Below are 9,980 nucleotides of genomic sequence, written 5' to 3' on the forward strand. Positions count from 1 at the left end.
TACATTTCAAAGAGGTGGTGTTTGTAAATAAAAGTATAAAATTTAAAGAAGGTCCTTTTCTTATGAGAAACCTGTTCACCTGTAGTCTCCAAGTATTGGTACCAGGCAACCTGGGAAAAATGATAGCTTGACATTAAAAATTAAGTGTAAAATGTTTCACACTTGTAGGTATTGGGTAAGTTAACACTAAGTTCATTATAAAAGGTAGAAAGTTGAATTTGAACACTTTCATAAATTTACGCTGCAGTTTTCTGTGGAAGAGTGTAATGGTGTTCAGAGTACTTTCATACAAATTCACTTTGGAAACCTAGTGACCTTGGTGGAAAGTGCCCTTGTACAGTGGTCTTATGTAAATACATAAATTACCAGAACTTTACAGGATGCATTAGCCTAATTATTTGTACAGGAAACTGGTATTTGGGTTTATGGAGTTTTTTTACATGAAAAAGTTTGGAATTGACTGAGCCTTTTCAGAATTTTGCATGAATGTTAGGTCACTTGTCTGGGAACCCCAGTTACTAATTTAGTGTTTGCACTGGTAAATGTGAGCAGGATATTAATAATTTGTCAGTGGTACTTTAATATCAGTAAAATATGAAACTTCTGCTTGTTAGATCGTGGACCAATATTTGCTATTATACATGTTACTCATCTCAACAGTGGAATGTTAAGTAATTGCACTGAAATTTGGACATGTCACTCCAGTACTGTGGAGTTAAATTTCTGTTCACAATGCCTTTACATTGAGCACTGTTCGGCAGGGGAAGAAGTGTTAACAGAAATTTAGTTTTGAGGCTGAATTTACATCTTTCTTGTGAATAAGATCATTGTTTCCATCTTTCAACTGCCAGGATATCCAGTATCAGTTGACTTTGTTACTGAACATAATTTTGAAATTTCTTTTCTGAAAGAAACAAGGGAATATGTAAATTATTTATGCAAAGTAAAAACTGAACAGATTAATTTCAAACGTGAAGAAATTGAATTTGTTTCATGAAATATTGCTTTTCGCAACTATTTTTTGAGTCTGGTGGCTCTTCAGTAGCCCTTTGTTGTGGAAGACATTTACTGGGTTCAAATTCTGTGCTCAAGTCTTACAAAATCTCCCAAGAGAGAAGTGCTTAGTAATTTCATTTCTGGAGATGAAATGTTCTGTGCATTAACACTACACTGAAAACTTTTGCCACTCACTAACATTTTTACTCTGAATGGATTGAATCAGTTTTGTTAAGATGGTAGCAGCAGAACTTGGCTCACAAAGGTGCACACTTATGATAATGAATGACACTGGACCTCCAGATGATTATCGAAAGGGCAAACATTTGGGTGGCATTGTCGATAAGATGGTCTTCCTTGGCAGGCATTTTTTCATGTTTGGGCTAAGCTATGGCCAGTTCAGAGCGCACATTACTGCTAATAGCATGAGACGTAATGGCAAACTAGGTTTTTCGGCATTTAAAGTGGGATTGTTTCTAGGTATAACTTACAAAATTGGCTGCTGAGCTGTTGCAAGATGGTGCTCTTTAACATTGGCTTGTGATGTTTTAATGTGCAATGATCTTTCTATGTATTTAGAGTTCATCTAAATACATGGTGAGGCAGTGACAGGACTAAAAAATAGCAAACAATTGGACATGTAAACAAATTGGTGAAATTGCCAACAGTGTGTAGAATCTCCAATGGATGTTATTTCTTTGTGTGTTTATCATCTTTGGTTGATGGTTTTGTGGGAAAACTTTAGACTTCAAGGTAAACTGGAAGACAGGTGACCATCCTGCACCTGGCTCTTTTTTATTTTTTTTACATGACCTCTTGTTATGCTAACAGGGGCTGCAAAATTTCTCATCTGAATATGTATCATAGTACTACTGTATGTGGTGTTATGACAGTTGGAGTAAAGCTACAAAAAATGAAATAACTTGTATAGATGGCATGCTTCGGTGCCTCTTCACATCGGAATCTTCAAACCTCATCTCAGGAGTTGCACAATATTCAGTTTTTAACAAGTTGACACTGTTGCTTAGAATTGTTTCTTGCTGTTGGGCAGTGTGTGTACTAGAGCATTACTGCATCTGGTGGCACCACTGTTCCTGTTTCTTGTTATGAGGTGGCCGTCATTCAAACTTCCTAGGCTACTATATTAATATCGTGACCTTTTCTTTTGAAAGTCCATTCTTCTAAAATTAGGTATCACTTAAAGATAATTTTATGCTAAATCACAAGTTATGTGATCTTACTTGTTCTGAAATGTCTTGTGGAAGGGTCACACAAAATTGTACTAACAGCTGTTTGTTGTGTGTGGCTGACAGGTAATACATCATATGTTAGTGTACAAGTGGTACCATAATGTGTACATGCTGCTGTGAATGGGGAACATTGAAACACATTGGTCGGTAGATGTTCAACATGTTTGGATTATTTAACAAATGACTGCACAAGGCTGCCTGTGGAGAAAAGTAGAGGTACACGCCTGATGCTGTGTACCAATTGTCTGCCACATCCTCCACGATGTTTAGCATAGTATTACATATTGCACATTAAATTTTCACAGAAGAGCTGGTGAACAGGAAATTGGGTACCATAGCTTCCATCATTTTGGACTTGTTTTTTTGCAGCTGTACAATCCATCTGAGGATACGATGTATTAGGGTGGAGCAAGTGACTGCTGGTGACCTTGTCATAAACGTGTTACATATGTACCCCTCTAGAGAATGACGGCACAATTCTTTTCTAAATGGGAGACTTCCCATGGTACAGAACCATAAACTGCTTCCAGGTCTCCTAAAACATTGCTTACTGCAGTTGTGCAGAATGAGACACTGTATTGCTTCCTGCAGTGTCCTTTGTAAAAAGTAATACTGTGTGCATCGTTACGTAGAATAATTTATCTGCCCTACCACATGTCCTGTCTTGACCACTTACAACGAAACAGTTGGTTTGTATGTTACGGGAAAGAATTTTATACAGGAAGTAAAACTGTGATGGTAGGATGACAGCGGACAATGCAGAACATTTCAACCATTTCCTGTTAACATACATCAAAATATTTTAGTTTGCAGATTTTTCGAATGTACTTTCACTAGTGGCTCATCTAAGACGACTAACCAGGGCTTCTGCTGTAGTTAATAATTCATTGCACAGCTTTTTGTGGTGGAAAATGAGGCATATTGCCAAAAAAGATGTATTTGATCCTTTGTCACCACTGACTACAGGAATTATTGCTGACATTTTATTTAAATGCACTTTAGTAATAGTTAATGTTCTGTATGATGAGTGTGTAATAAGTAATCCATCAGATTCTTTTCTGAAAGTAAGTTAATTTTATTCAGGATTGCAATACACCATATAACCCACTCTTGGATACAAAGCACTACTTTCCAACACAATCTCTGTTCAGTGACAGCCTTACACCACCTTACAGGGAGGAACTATATGCCCACTTGGTACCACACAACTTTTCGAAGTCTGAGCCAACGTCTTGCTGCATCAATAAGCTCTCCCTCATCCCCATACTGCTTCCTGTGGAGTGCTTCCTTCATTGGGCGAAACATACAAGTTAGAAAGTGTGAGATCAGGACTATAGGATGGATGAGAAATAACAGCCCAGCTGTTGAGCTACTCTCGGATGTGTTGACTTCTGTGAGGCCTTAGGGAAGGAGAAGTTTGTATTTCTGTGGCGATAAAGACGCTGAAGTTGTTTCTTCCTGAGGCTAGCACAATGCACTTCAGAGTTGAACATTGTACCATGAGGCAGGACATTAAACAAACCCTTCAAAGCCCCAGAAGACATTGCTGTGACTATATCAGCTGAGGGTGTGGGTTTGAACTTTTTCTTCTGAGGAGCGGTGGTGTGGTGCCACTCTGTGAAGTTGTTGGTGGTGGTGGTGATTGGTTTGTGGGGCACTCAAATATACGGTCATTAGCACCTGTATCAATCCCAATTTTTACACAGTCCATTTTCTTTTCACAATCCAATCTAGTCACAAATGATGAAATGATGAGGACAACACAAACACCCAGTCCCAGGGCAGAGAAAATCTCCAACCCGGCTGGGAATTGAATCCAGGACCTCGTGATCCAGTGGCAGCAATGCTAGTACCTAGACCACGAGCTGCGGATGGTGCCACTCCATGGATTACACCATTTTGTTTCCAGTTCTGTGATGAACCCATATTAAATTGCCTGTGACGATGCTTGACAAACAAATTCTCATGATCAGCCTTGTAATGTGCAAGCAGTCCTGCAGAGATGGTCCTTTCTCGTTCTTTATAGTCTTCTGTTAGTGGGAACCCATCGGGCACACACTGGTGGATGAATGCCAGCACTACCAACAGAGATATCCAGTTGATCAGTGAGATGTTTGATAGTGATCTGTCGGCCACCTTGACTGAGTGTGTCCACATGTTCCAACATTGCAGGAGTGTGTGTTACCAGCTGGCACGCAGGAGACTGGACAGGTTTGCATGACCTTGTGATGGTGACAGACACTTTGCCCAATGACTCCCCATGCTTTTGTTTGGCCAGGTCTCCACAGGCATTCTACAAGTACCTATCAATATCTGCAAAGCTCTTGTTTTCCACCAAAAGAAATTCAATATCAGGACTCTGCTTGAAGTGCAACTCTGTTACAGACACCCTTTTGAGGACTACTTACTATGTTGCCACCTATTGGACCTTTGTGAATCTAAAGAGGCTGAAGCCAGGAATATCCCATGATGCCCCACAACAAATACATTTTTTCAGCAGAAATTAGCTGAGAAAAAAATATGTTGCTTGCTTGGTTACTGAACGCCACTCATATATTGCAGTGTATTTCTGTGACACGAACTTCTATTAGAGATACGGAAAATGTTCACATGTGAAGCTGCGTAATGGTTAATACACCATCCTAAACTGAAGTGGTGATGACAATTGCTAGGGTTGTGGGGTATACTGTATTTAGCAGTATGTGCTCTCGGATCTACTGCTGAACTTTCCACCTCCTGTCAATGCTAATGGTAGTGATCAGACAGCCCTACATTCCTCCCACTGTAATGTGCTAGATTGTAATTTCAGTAGCTGACAATGTGGAGTATCTTGTTTGTATGCCTGCCTTTTTCTCAGAGTTTTCCCATTTAACATGACATATTATAAAATTGAAATTAAATTTGGAAAGTAACTGTTTACAAACATAATGCTGCTATATACCATACACCAGACCATAGGGATTGGTCTCATTTGAAATTGTCAAGAAAATAACTGAATTCTTAAGTCTCATGGAGTGTCCAGTGGTCTTATGACCAGGTTGCTAATCAAGTACTGTTTCTGTTTAAACTACTCAGGATCATACTTGTTGGGTTAGAACAGGTGTGGAATAGCCACTGTGGCTTTGAGCATCTTTAATTCCTGTGTTAAAAGCAAATAAAAATGATACGAAGCCACTTCCAGAAGTAGGAGGGGTACAATATCAACAGTAGATGTACTGAAGCTAATTTATTCAACTGTAGACTGTTTCTGAAGAGTACAAAGAAGAAACAAGTCGTCCATGATGGTAGCTGATGTGACACTATGTACACGAAGTGGTTTTTAAGTTTTCTACGCTTACCTTTACAAACAAATCAATTTCGAATTTTCAGTGCCCTCTCTACGTTGAAACTGTTACAATAATTAATACATAATCTTCATTGAATGCTGTTTTGTTGGCATTAGAATTTGATCACAGGAACCATTAAAAGGTATTAAGAAATCTCGAGTGTCTGAATATGTGGACTTCTAATATTGACTGCTGCTTTGTTTTGTTGTATTTTATGCACTGCAATTTTTCTAATTATTTGTAAGAAAAATGTACAGTACTTTGACAACAATCTTTGGTGCATGTTCTTGTTAATGTAGTGGCTTGTCCTTTAAACAAATCCCTAAACCAAGATATCTAGGTGCCTGAATATACTGAGTCCATATTTTACACTTAGTTTAAGTGGGTGTAGAGCAGAGGTAGGTAAGTAAAGAAGTATAAACCTAAGTCTACTACAAAGAAACTTTATCTAATTTTATTTCATATAAAGGGGTGACAAAATGTGGAAAGTCGACACATTTCCATGACTGAATATGCTGCAGAAAACCCATTGGCATTCAAAAGACTGGAATGCATAAATATAGGTCCTGTATGATTTTTAAGAGATGCTTGCATCATTCTTCCTGCTAGTGGAAGTTCAAGTGACAATTATGGATGTTGATAAGGGGCATGAACCCTTCTCTCCATAGTAGACCACAAAGGCTCAATAATATTTGAGATGTGATGGCCCAGGGAGATGCAACAATTCTTCCTTGTGCTCATAAAAACCAGTCCTGGACGATGTGAGCTGTGTGAATAGGCCCTGTCGTTTTGGAACAAAGCATTACCACTGGAGGACGAACACTGTACCATTGGATGAACCTTACCTAATCGTCACATAATCACTGACAGTAATGCTATCTTGCAGAGTAACCATTGGGCCCTTGGAATACCATGATATGGCTGTCCAAACCTTCACAGAACACCACTGAGTGAAGTGGCACGGTGGGTCGCAGACTGGACCGGCATTCGAGAGGATGTTGGTTCAGACCCGCATCAGGCCATTCTGGTTTAACTTTTCAGTGATTTCCAAAAATCGCTTTAGTCAAATGCCAGGATGGTCCCCTCGAAAGGGCAAGGCTGGTTTCCTTTCTTATCGTTCCCTAATCCGAGCTTGTGTTGTGTCAGTAATGACCCCGTCGTCGACAGGATGTTAAACACTAGTCTCCTCCTCTTCCTTCGCTGAACCCATGCCATGCGACGTAACCTCGGCGAAAAGTTGGAAACTGTGGACAAGACTCGTCCTGCCATAGTCCAGGTTTTATGGCTTCGGTATCACGTTTTCCTGTCACGGACATATGCTTCACTGATGAGTGGTTTTGAAATTCTAGTTTTCCCCGCTTATCGCGTTCCCTTTTGGTGCTGAGATGGTTCGTGAGTGCGACCTTCAGTTTTGCAGTGATTTGTTTTTCCGCTTTTCCAGTGTGCAGTATAAATCTTTGACCGGGGCCTCTTGAAATACCAAACATTTCGGCTCCCTTGGATACGGAAGCGTCCACCACATCAGTACCAACAACTTTCCCGCGTTCGAATTCACTTAGCTCCGACGTAATGCACTCGGAACTATACGGAACACTTCTATGACTGGTGCTTGCAAGGTACTGAGACACCTACAGGTGTCGTTCGCGGCCGTCAATAGGGTTGGCTGGCATTTGCATTTATGTTCAAGCACGCATTTGTTCTGTTTCTCCCGACCCCTGTATAGGGTGTTTCAGGAAGCACTTTACAACTTTGAAAATTCATATAAATTAATTCATAGTACCTACAGAGATTAATTTGTAGGGAAATACTTGAAGTTTGGTCTCGCATAGTTCGCTAGAGCCGAATTGCACCGTAAGGAGCCCTAGCGGCAGTTGCGTTAAATATGGCTGCCTTCACTGGACCCGAGCGTGCTAGCTGTGAGTTTTAGTTTGAAGAATCAAAGTCGGCGGCAACAGTTTGGCGTAATTTCCGTACTAAGTACGCCAAAGATCATCTTAGTAGGCGTACAACTTTGAGTGGCATGAATATTATGTAGAAACAGTGTGCTTGGAAAGACATGGAAAATCATCAGGTCGCCCAAGCATATCTGACGACGTCGCTGAGCAAGTGAGACAACAATTTATCAACAGTCCAACGAAATCGACTCGACGTGCATCTCGTGAACTGCAAATCCCACATACGGCTGTATGGCGTGTGTTGAGGAACCGTTTGCATTTGAAACGGTACAGATTGACGATCGTACAAGCAATAAAAGACACTGATCGAAACGTTTACTTCATGCAAAATGGTGCACCACCCCAATACCTGGCTGACGTCCATAATTTTCACAGTGACCGCTTCCCAGGTCAATGGATTGGCTGTGATGTGCCAATTGCATGGCCCCCATGTTCCCGGACCTGACACCACTCGATTTGTTTTTTTTTTTTTTTTTTTAATGGGGATTCATCAAGGCTATCTTGTTTGTACCTCCTGGTGCCGGCTTTTCTCCTGAACTTAGAGCAAGAATTTACGCCGCCACTGAACAAGTTACACCTGCAATGCTGCAGCGAGTTTGGAAGAAATTGACTTCCGATGGGATGTGTGCAGGTTCAAATGGCTCTGAGCACTACGGGACTTAACATCGTAGGTCATCAGTCCCCTAGAACTTGGAACTACTTAAACCTAACTAACCTAAGAACATCACACACATCCATGCCCGAGGCAGGATTCGAACCTGCGACCGTAGCAGTCCCGCGGTTCCGGACTGAAGCGCCTAGAACCGCACGGCCACCGCGGCCGGCCGATATGTGCAGGATAACCAATGGAAGTCACATGAAGTTGTAAAGCCCTTTTTGAAACACCCTGTATTTATACCGATAAAATCATAAGCTGTGCTCTCTAACGAAAAAACGTCTTCACCCACAGAAAATGAGTAACATTTTGTCATTGTTAACCTCAGCTGCACAGGTTAACTTGCAAACACGATAAAAATAGAAATATTTCATGCGAGGTGTATTTCAGATTTCGACATTGCATTAAATTTTCTGGGACACCCTGAAATGTAAGATCCATTACTTCCTTTTCGTTATCATCAGTATGCAGTAGAAGTATTTAGTACATCTCTCGTTTACTCAGCCAAACCGAATGATATAGCTTAGATGGAATGACTGCTTTTTTTCTCGCTTGTCGTTTAAAGTTCCAGGCTACCAGATCTCACGAATGCTACTGCTGTCGAGAGGTCACTCCTCGGGTTGTAAGGTGGCTTTAGCCGGACATGTCCGGCGTTTTAGGATATCGTCCGGCTAAATTTATACAAGTCCGGCTTTTGTTAGGATTTTTAACGATGACGTAAAAGAATGCGCAATTATGGCCTGTTCCAAACAAATAGCGCGAGAAAAAAGTGTAAAGAGATATACCGTAAGGATATATATTTATATCTCTGTGTCGTATGTTTTTCTTCATATGCCAAACCAACACACAATTGCAATGTAACGATCAGCGATGCCAACCCGCCCCGTTCTTGATAAAGTGGGTTCAAATGAGAAATATCAATCTTAACTACAGATTATCGTTATTTTTTGTAAGTCTAATTTAAATAAGCGAAGTTATTGAAACTCTATTCGTTTCACGTGCAAGAAGAATACGTAATTGTTTATTTTGTTTCATGGAGTTTATTTTGACGTAATATTACGCTGGGTAACAAACATAAAGCTTCCAAAAGTTGTTTAAATTTTAGAACCATATTCTGAACAATTTTGCAACCCTGATTTCGAAAATGACATCCGTTTTACTTCATCATTCCAGGTTTTTGTGCTGTTTCGCTTTCAAAAAACTGCGGGCTTTCAACGACATGTGTTGAATTTTGTGACATGACTATCTACTTTGTTACTATTTTTTCTCAAAATTCGCTTCTTCAGAGGAAAAATCTTTTTACAAACACAAAAAAGACAATATGAGATATTCAAGTTATTAAGTAAATACAATTAAACAAGATTTAACAGCGTACATTGTGCAGCAGAGATTAGTACACTTCAATTGCATGTGAAGCCATCAGTGTTCAAACTTCAGGACTTGCGTTTACTTTCTCTGGAACATCTAGAATATATCAGCAGCAGGGATGTCTCTCATCGAAGTCCAACAGTATTCAGCCACCGTGGCTGCATCCTAGCGTCCCACATACTTGGTCTCCATCTCTTTCATCTCGTGACGGAATCGCTCGCCCTGCTCGTCGTTCATAACCCTACATTCGCGGCAAACCAATCTGTATGTCAGAATAAGCAATACATTTTCACACTCTTGTTGTATCCAAGCTGTCTGAAAGCGGTCATCATTTTGGTAAGAAGTTCCACCTAGTTCGTCGTCTTCTTGTTTCCCAGAGAGTTTTTTCAGCACCAGAACAAAAACAGTCCATGCTTACATTTCCAATTTG

Source organism: Schistocerca americana, chromosome 1, assembly GCF_021461395.2.
Source record: "Schistocerca americana isolate TAMUIC-IGC-003095 chromosome 1, iqSchAmer2.1, whole genome shotgun sequence".
NCBI classification, from domain to species: Eukaryota; Metazoa; Arthropoda; class Insecta; order Orthoptera; family Acrididae; genus Schistocerca; species Schistocerca americana.